Here is a 9,515-nt window from a genome sequence, read left to right as displayed (position 1 = left end):
GCCCGGCCGTGACTCCCACCGCCCGGCCCGCCAGGCGCCGTGGTTCGCCGTGCGCGTTCGCTTCAGCCGGAGACGGGCCGGAGTCAGATCGCCCGATGGATGACATCCGTCTCCTGCTCGTTTGCACGGCAGCTGCGCCTGAGAAGTCTGATTGTCTTTAGGTCCCTGTGTTTTGAGGGACCTGATGTGCTAGAAGAAGTAGAAACCTCAAATTTTGGGTCTCTGATAAGCTGCTCTGCACAACAGAGAAGCAGCTGCTGGGAAGTCAGTAGTGGGATTTCCCACACAAGTCCTTCATGGTGTGATTCTTTTCCCTTTTCTTCCTCAGAAGCAAGCCTTGTCCTCAGAGAGCTTTGTTTTTGCTAATGAGGAGTTTACCAGCTCACAGAGAACCTCTCAAACCCATGTGAAGAAGATAGATGTGTTGAGGGACAGTCCTGGAGAGCTCCCAAGGGATGCTATGCTTTGAGAGGGAGCAGGTCAGGTCGAGCTGAGTAGTAGCAATAACCCAGAAACTAAACTGCTACAGGCCGCCCTTCCACTTCACCTGAAGTTTCAGTTAATAGTATGTGGTTGCGGGTATTATTCATGTTAATTTCAGAAAATGTTTTCTTCATACTGCTGTTTCCGAATTCAAATTTTAATGTGGATACCAGAACTTATGTGAATTTTCCTATGCTTCTGAAGGCTGACAAAGTGAAACTACTCCCATCATTTCAGAGCAGTGTTTGTGGTAACAAAAATTGCAGCAATTTGCTCTCGTAAGCACTGTGTTGAGCGTATTAGGTGCATGTGCTGGGGAGTTTCAGAGCATAACTCAGTCGCTCCCTTTGGGTCTTATTGTTAGCATGGCCATGTACTGCTGTTGCCGAGCACTATGTTCCATCAGAAGGGATGATGGTGGCTGAGGAGCAGCAGCTAGCAGTGAAACTTTGCACTTGGTTTAAATCCAATGCTCTCATGAAAGGTGATGAGACCTATGCTTTTTCTTATCTTCTCCATCTGTGCAAGAGAAGGAGAAAAGGAGATCTGTTAGTGAAAGTGGGCTTGCACAAGGTTCCTGGAGTATGGAAGTTGCAGTATCAGTCCTGGGGATTCCTGCTGCCCTTCCAGCTCAGCGGGGAGGTGGAGCTGATGGAAGAGGCACCACTGAGCCCCATGTCCCTTGCGCATCAAGCGAGAGCCTGATTTGTTGCATCCCTAGCACCAGGTGGGATCCATGAACCATGCAGAAGCTTTCTGCTGTTATCCTAATGAGCTTTTGAGTTTTAACTGCTTAAAAAGTAAATATGTCTGGCTGATAGTTGAAGTGCTTAAGCAAAGGGCTGTATTGCATGGAGAATGGAGATGCTTGTCCATCAAGTGCTCCAAAAGATGCATGAGGTATGCTCTGAATCATCATTTTAGCAGAATGTCGTAATTTCCTGTTTCTTTCACTGTGTGGTTTTTTTGTTGTTGTTGTTTTCTTTCCTGCAAATCCTTCAGCCTGTCCTGCTCATTAGCAGCAGGGGAAATAATTTTGGAGACACCCTCTCTGCAGTTTTGGATGTTTTCTTAATTTGCTACAGAAAAGCCTGCCTGTCCAAGGAGGTTTGAGTTCTTAACCTGTTGGTTTTCAGAAGATTTCTTTCAGCTAATGGGCTCTTGAGGCCTTGTTTCCTCAGAGGAAAGCAGAGGAGTGGAGATGATGGAAGGTGGATTATTGGCACAGTTTGCTGCATAGACCGATATATCAAAATATCATCCAGTACAGTTTGTCAGGACTTGGTGTGTCACCTAGTAACAGGCTTTGCAATTAGATCTCTCTATGACTCTTGTTTAAAAAATATATATATATATCCTACTGGCCTCGTGAGAACTCTTCTATTTTACTCTCTTCAAGGAACTGCTCTGGTTGAAAGACCATGAATGTTTTGTATTGACCCCAGCTCCAAAGCCATGGAAATTTGGGACCTGCTCCTGCCCCAAGCTGCCCCTTTGACCATCTCTTTTTCCAGTGTTTGCCTTCTGAATGTCCCTGGAGCATCACTGTGTACTTGGCTGTGCCCAAGGCCAGCCCTTCCTTTCCCACAGCATTCTGTGGGGCCTGCTGTCCCTCTCCCTCAGTCTGCCTGGTACTGGGCGACCCAAAAACATGGGAGGCCTGAGAAGTGCTGCTTCTGAGACTCCAGTCCCTTTGGGTTGATTGGTAGTCCAACATCTGGAGCAGTGACCTAAGTATGTGTGTATGTACAGCAAGTCACCTTGGCAGAGGTGAATCATCCCAATTAATGAATTCTCTATACGGCTTTATGTAGCTATTGCTTTTGTAAACAAATAGGGAAACATGCAAAAAAAAAAAAAGGATGTGTTGAGTCAAGTGCTGCTGACAGCTGTGAGGATATAGCAGTGCTGTGTCTGAAGCGTGTGGCCTTTGATGTCACGCGCTCTGTGGTAACGCAGAGTGGTGTGGTTAATGAGAAGGTGGGGTGCGCTGCCTCCTGTCATCCCCAGACAAGAGCTACAGGCACTTACTCAAGTCTTTAGAGCATCCTGCAGCATCAGTGGGCCGCTCTGCTGAGACTTTCGAGTGATTTGTTTTCTACAGCATCGAAGAAGCAGCCTGGCTCAGCACAGCTTCAAAGAATGACATTTTTAATATTTTGATTGACTCAGTACGAAAAGGGATGAGACTCCAGCAGCCTGGAAAGGCACGGTTACTGTGGTAGGTGTTACCCAGTGATTAATGTCTCTTACTTTAAATCCAAACCTCTCAGCTCCTTTTATACATTTTTGCTAGCAACAGCAGATCTTCTGCCAGTCTCTCAGGTTTGAATTTTTTGAGGTGCAGATGCTAGTGCCAATTTTGGTTTCTTGGCAATTTGGGGTTTAGAGTTCATCTTCAACTATGCATTCAGATCCGTGAGCAGTGTGCATGGAAGGTTGATGATCTGTTGAGATGATTTATGGAATGTATTATTCTGCTTTCCTGCAGCATTTTTTACTGTATGGAAAACATTTTGTGCTGATTATCACTTGCCACATGCATTTAATCTATTTTTGGTAATTCTTCAGGGCCCATCACCATGGTATCCTAGCACCAGTGAACATAATGCCGATATCCATTCAATATGAACTGCTGATGCACAACTCTTTTTAATATTAACACAGCTTCATTGTGTTACTTACCTTTCATTTTTCAAATATGATACATTTCTGCTTAAAAAAAAAAAAAAGCTGAAGCTAAGACCATGCTGTAGATGGAACCATTTCTGGATGGACAAATGGAATTAAGTATCCCAAGGGGCTGGGCCTGCCTGTTTCTCTTAGCTGCACCTTAGGGTGGTGTTGATGCACTTGAGATGACTTTATAAAAAAGAAAAACAAAACAAACAAACAAACAAAACCCACAACATTGTTTAGCTCCAGTGTGACAGAGTGCCATGGGTGGCTCTGTCTTGTGGCTCCAGCTAAATGTTCTTTTCTACATGCTGGACAGTCCTGAGTCTGTGCAGCGTGACAGGTTGCTGCTGTTATGAGAGGCACTGGTGTATCGTGTGGAGGGAGGTGGTCAGTGAGCCTCTTGCAGTGGAACAGGGTGCTGTCAGGCTCCAGTGCCACTCGCTGTCCCACTTCCAGCCTTGTTGACAGCAGAACAGTTCAGTCATTTTTAGTGGGAAAATGAAGTGTTTAGGTGTTGTAAGTGATGAGCGTGTAGAAGATAATGCTGGAAGAGGTTGTGATTCAGCTTTCACTTTTTTCAGCATAACAAACTGTCTAAGGTAAATGTCTCTGTGCAAGACGTGTTTAATATGTTCAGTGTTTTTCCTATTACCTGTATTTATCTCCTGCTAAATCATTATGCAAATAATTCTAAAATAAATCCAAAGAACTAAAATATGAATGAAAACAAGGATGTATTTATTCCTTTGGCAAGTACAAGTTCAGAGTTTATTTAAAATACATGAAGTGAACTACATGAGAAAAATCTAGGCACTTTTGGATATTAAAAAACCTCAAGTTTATGGGCAGATTCACTAGAAAAAGTAAATTTTGAGAGCTGAGTTGTTTCTCATGGGGCGAGTGCTGGTGCTGGCATTCACCCTCTGCATCCTACAAAAGTGAATGGTGTAGCCTAATCAAAACATGGTGTTTTGATAGGCTGAGAAAATACCCACAGATGGATGATTGCATCCCCTGGGAAAGGTCATGTCTCGTCTGCTTTAGCCATGGGCATCCATACGCTGTTAATCCACCCTGCTGGGAGGCAGGAATGGGTGCCTGAGGAGCACTGCCATCTCTCTTGGGATGGCACAGACATGCTCTGTGCATACTGCTGCTCTGGGAGAGCTGTTGGGTTCTCAGGAGATGAGCTATTGTGATTGAAGACCAAAGCAAAACAAACCACTCCAATGTGCAGTATTGAGGCTGAACTAGATGGTAATTCAGGGTAACAAGTGGTGAGCTGACCAAGCAGATAAGAACCACCTTTGCCATTAAGGGCACTATTTCTTTACCTTTTGAAAAGATATCCATTTTTGTATGATAGTTTCCTATAACATTAGAAGAACATTTAGTCTTTCCCAGTGCATGCTGGAACTGTTATTTGCAGTTTTCCATTTCACTAATTTCTGTATTATTCTCTACAAAGGAAGATACCATTGCAAATACCTCTTGAATTGGTGAGGGCAGCGATAGCAGCAGGTGGGCTCTGGATAACTGCCCTAAGATGAGATCCAGCCTAATGTGGCTCACCAGAGGCCAGGAGAAACACTTCTGTGCAGTTGTGGAATTGAAGGGGCCCAGAAATCAGTGCTCCCTCTTGGCTTTGAAGGGTGCTTGCTTGAAGTGGTCTTGGATGCTGCAAAGTTCACAGCCTCTTGATGTTATCTGAGGCTCTTCTTCCTCATCAGCACTGGGAGGGTTTATCTCATGTCTGAACCAGACCTTCCCTGCTGTGCAATAAGCCCACCTCTTCCTATGCTTTTATATGTGTTATGGACATTAGAAAGTACGTTCTTCCTTTCCTCCATGCTGCAGCCTTTATGTATACAACAACTGCTTTCATGTGTTCCTTAGCCTTCTCATCTTTAGGAATAATCCTATCTTCTTTCCATTCTCCCTTGTTCGTACTTCCTGGCCTTTTATTTATCCTCTCTGTTTCCAGGATTCTGTCCTGTCATTTCCATATTTCATCAGGTGCAGTGCCCAGCCCTAGAAATGGGAGTGGGATGGGCAGGAGCAGCATGGTGCCCCCTGGAGGGGGACCTGAGGAGCAGAGTGGGCTCCTGGCTCTGCCTGTTTGTGTCAGTGCTGTGTTTGCCCATAGTGCTGTGAAGCCACTGACTCCAGAGGTGGAAAACAGGTGCCAAAAAAAAAAAAAGAAGCTGTGAGGTCCAAACCTATTTGCCTGTCTTTAATGCAAAGGCCTTGCTACAGGGCCCAGTATCACACAGTGCATTCTTCCCTCTCATCTGTGCACTGCTGTTGACTGTTCTCTGCCTCTTCTCTGATCAGTTTTACAGCCTTCTGTATTTCCTTTGGACCACGCTTGCCTACGATGCTTATGACAGTGTCAAGCCAAATAACATTGGTCTGTCAACCGTTTATTTTGGCTAGTAATGGCTTATAAACCATTAAAACTCAGCAGCCTCCCATGTAACGCATCCAAGAGTTCAAACCTCGTGAGCAGCAGGACCAAACAGTGCAGCACTGACATGTAAAATCTCAGTATCAGTAATAAAACACCAGAATAGTCTAGTGAGTAACACATCAGTTGTCCCTTTCACTAATACTGAAACTAGATGTGTGTTTTGATTCAAATAGGCACTCTAAAGAAGCTGCTTTCACCACACAGACACATGACAATGCTGATGTTTATTCTTTTCAGTCTATTGCATGGAATTAATACCATTTTCTTTAAAAGTTGTTCACCAGCTAATTTTTCCCTCTTTCCCCTTCTCCTCGTAATCTGAGGGAAGTCTGGCACATACCACTTGAAAGGAATTCACACTGAGCACACAAGATGGGCTGAAAGTAGCCAGCACAGCAATCCTTGTCTGTGACACACTTGCCTGTCTACTGTGGGCTTCATGCTGTCTCTGCTGGGGTTTGGTGCTGAATGCCTCATTGGGAGCAGCTGCAGCCAGAGCAGGGGTGATACAGGCTCACAAACTGTCATGATGGTATTTCTCCCTGATTAAACAAATACTTTTGTTGGCTTTTGTGGTTCTGCATCCTGCTATTTTGGTACCGTGCACTGCTCCTGGAATGAACTGCTTTGCTGAGACACTTTTTAGTTGTTCTTCTAGTTATATTTTGGTAACATACATGCTGTCTTAAGAGATTTGTATTTCTGACTAATATCGAACTGTGGTTTGGGCCTTGCAAAGAGGCAGGGGTTGATTCAGAGAGCCAACGGTCAAAGGGAGAGCCCAGCAGGTGTGTGCTGTGTGTTATGGAGCTCTCCTACACAGCTCCTTCACCAGGTATGTCCATCTGTGAAGGGGAGCAAAAAATTTACAGTGAGCTTTCACCAGGTAGTGAACACCAGTGTCACTGATTTTGATCTCTCCTTCTGCCACTTGCAAGCTGATACCTTTTCCTGTGTACTGCCTGTATTTTACCCTTGCATTCAAGCTCTCTAAATTCTTGTGGTTGCTGTCTTCCCCATTGAAACTCCAGAAATAAAGCGACCTCCTAATCTTTTCTTCTGTAACTCTATGACTGGAAATGTAAGCGTGAAGGGAAATGTAAAGTTTCTTCCTGTTGCTTATTAGTCAATGTAATACATTTTCTAGTCTCGGAGAGATTACAGTAATATTTTATGCCACTTTTTTTCTAGTCTGTTTTCTCAATTATCAGATCCCTCGGAGGAAAGCTTTTCAATTCAGTCATCAGAATAACCAGAGTTGGTTTGTGTGCTGTTTCCATTTTCATTACTTAAGCTTGCATCATGAAAGGGCAAAAATAACACTTGCATGAGTGTTGGTCGTCAGCTCATCAAAGAGCACAGCAGAATGTGAGCGATCCAGTTGCTGACTCCAAGTCCAAGGCTATTCCACTGTTCAACTCTGTATTTTTATCAGTTTTTGTTTGAAGCTTTGTTCCATGTAAGAGCTTTAGGAGTCCAGCAGCAAGAGGAAGAAAAGACACTGAACTTCAGGGCAGAAGAGTGAGAACATGACTGTGCTGTCATGGTCCAGTCATTCCTTCAGTGACTGTCAAGGATTATAAATCATCAAATCCACTATTTATTCTTTTTCTCATTGAAACATTTGGTTGTGCCCATAAACTGCATGAGTCTGTAAATACGAGAAGATTCTGCTTTGATGCCTTCTGTTGTGCCAGCAGGGTTGCTGGTTTCTGTTTTCTTTCATGTTTCTGTTCCTAAACCACCTTGCTGTGTGTGCCCTGTGCCAGTGTTGCTCTGAGGAGCTGGTAATTGTTTTCATGTCAGCTGAGATCCACTCATACTGAGAGAATTCATGACCTTTGGCTTGCTTTGTACTGCTAGAGTAGTGAAGGAGGATGAGAGTGAGTGAGTGGATGTCAGGCCTGGGTCGTAGTGGTGCTTAAATCATATAAGGTGTAGAGGCACGCAGCTTCTTCTAAGCCTCCAGGTTGGAATGAGCCACAGAGGCTGCCTGCAGCTCCATCCTACGTGGAATGGGACTTAGGCTGCCTGACTGGGGATGCAGGCTCAGAGCTGGGTGCTGGACTGGGTAGGCTCTGCATGGAGCGTAGGCATCCTGCCCTGGGCAGTGTGGGTACGGGAGGTGATTCGTGGGAGCAGAGATGTGGTGGGGAGGGCTGGGGGGAGGCAGAGATCCAGTGTGGGGAATGCAACTGGGGGCTGAATTGTGGTTTGGGCACAGGCTGCAGGAAGCAGACTTGAGATCTCATTTGGAAGAGTGGGAGTAGGAGGAGAAGAGTGTGACCAGGGGTGTGAGTCCCTGCTAGTGGCACCCGGCTGCTGCCTTTGGGACTCCTTGTTTTATGCTGTTGTCTCTGGGATGGGGCTGGTGTGTGTGTGGGGGGGCAGAAAACCTTCATGTGCAACCTGCTGCAGAGAAGACAGATGTTTCCCCCATATAAGGGAAGCTTTCAGATAACAGATATTGTGAAGCACACCTTTTAAAAGAATTCAATTGGATATGAATTAGCCATAGCGAAATAAGTTTAGTATGGATGTGTTTATACGGAAGCGTGAATGGAAGTATCCTTCCTTACATGGCTTTATTGAGAGGGTCACAGATGTAATTATTTGCAGCTGTTCCAGGCTTGTTCCTACTGTCAGTGTAAATACTGGAGATGAGCGCACAAGCTGGCTAGACTTTGGTCTGACCTAGACAGCTTCTGGAAACTGAGGATATGCTATTCCTAAAAGGCTCTTAATTTTTCCCATCCCATCCTGATTGAAAACATTCCTCCTCCAGCCAATATGTGGAGAAGAGAGTAAAGGTTCCAGTCCAGCTCTCAGGAGAGCAGTGACTGGTCAGGGTGAGCGTGGCTGACTGTGGGGTGTCAGCGGTCCGTACAGCGAATCACTCTGATCCTGGCACATTGGAGTCCACAGTGTCCATCAAGGTCCTTGTCCTACCTGGGGTTTCTAAAACTCTGGAGTCAGATTTTGTCCTGACACTGATGCAGGGACTTGTCAATTTGGTAACAATTTCCTCTACCTTGGGAAGTTATGCTATATTGTGACTGGTAAAAGACATTCTACGCACCTTGTCTTCTGCAAGAAGCAGAGCAAGAAAACAAAGTGTAAGGGCCCTTAGTCAAAATAGCCTACCCACAATATGGTGAGCACACATGGATTATAGGAGCACTGAAAGAGCTCAGTTCCTCCAAGGAACACTGTAGATTGCCTTGTTAAAGACAGAAGACAATGTAATAAACAGGATGAAAGGGTTTTGCTATAAGAATAGTAGTTTATGATGAGCATGACCACTGTAGCATCTACCAGTTTACTACTTACTTCTCTCAGTGGTCACACTTCAGCTGCAAATGGTTGGAAGAAGAAAAGCCACGGTCAGTGTAATTGATTACTATTGGGGCTGGTCACTGAACATGGTTATTTCTTATTATTTTTACACATTGTTAAAATCTGGTCTTGTTGTGTATGTAAAAATGATAAGTTCATGTCTGGCTGTCCAAAAAGTGGTTCATCCAGAGGGATAACACATGGGGTCAGCCCTTGGGAGAGTCTCCCAAGAGATGACTGTGCTCGTCTCCACTGACTGCAGTGGATCCTCCTAGATCTGTTGGAGCTTTTAGATGGTAAGGTTCTGAAAGCCTATGCTTCTTGGAAGGGACTCCACAAACCTCTTAAAAACTGTTTCTCCCCTTATTACTGGTGTTGGCAATTGAGGTCCCAGCTTGGCAGTGTACACCAATGCTTTGTGTGACCTGAGGATGTGAGCCATACTTTCCTGCACATACCAACTGCTCTGCACACAAGGAACCTACTGCTTCAAGCAGCAGTGACTTTGCCGGCCTCGCCTCTTGTCTTAGGACTGAATTTGGTCTCT

This window comes from Meleagris gallopavo, chromosome 8 (assembly GCF_000146605.3).
Source record: "Meleagris gallopavo isolate NT-WF06-2002-E0010 breed Aviagen turkey brand Nicholas breeding stock chromosome 8, Turkey_5.1, whole genome shotgun sequence".
NCBI lineage: Eukaryota > Metazoa > Chordata > Aves > Galliformes > Phasianidae > Meleagris > Meleagris gallopavo.
Note: the sequence above shows the minus strand (reverse complement) of the source record.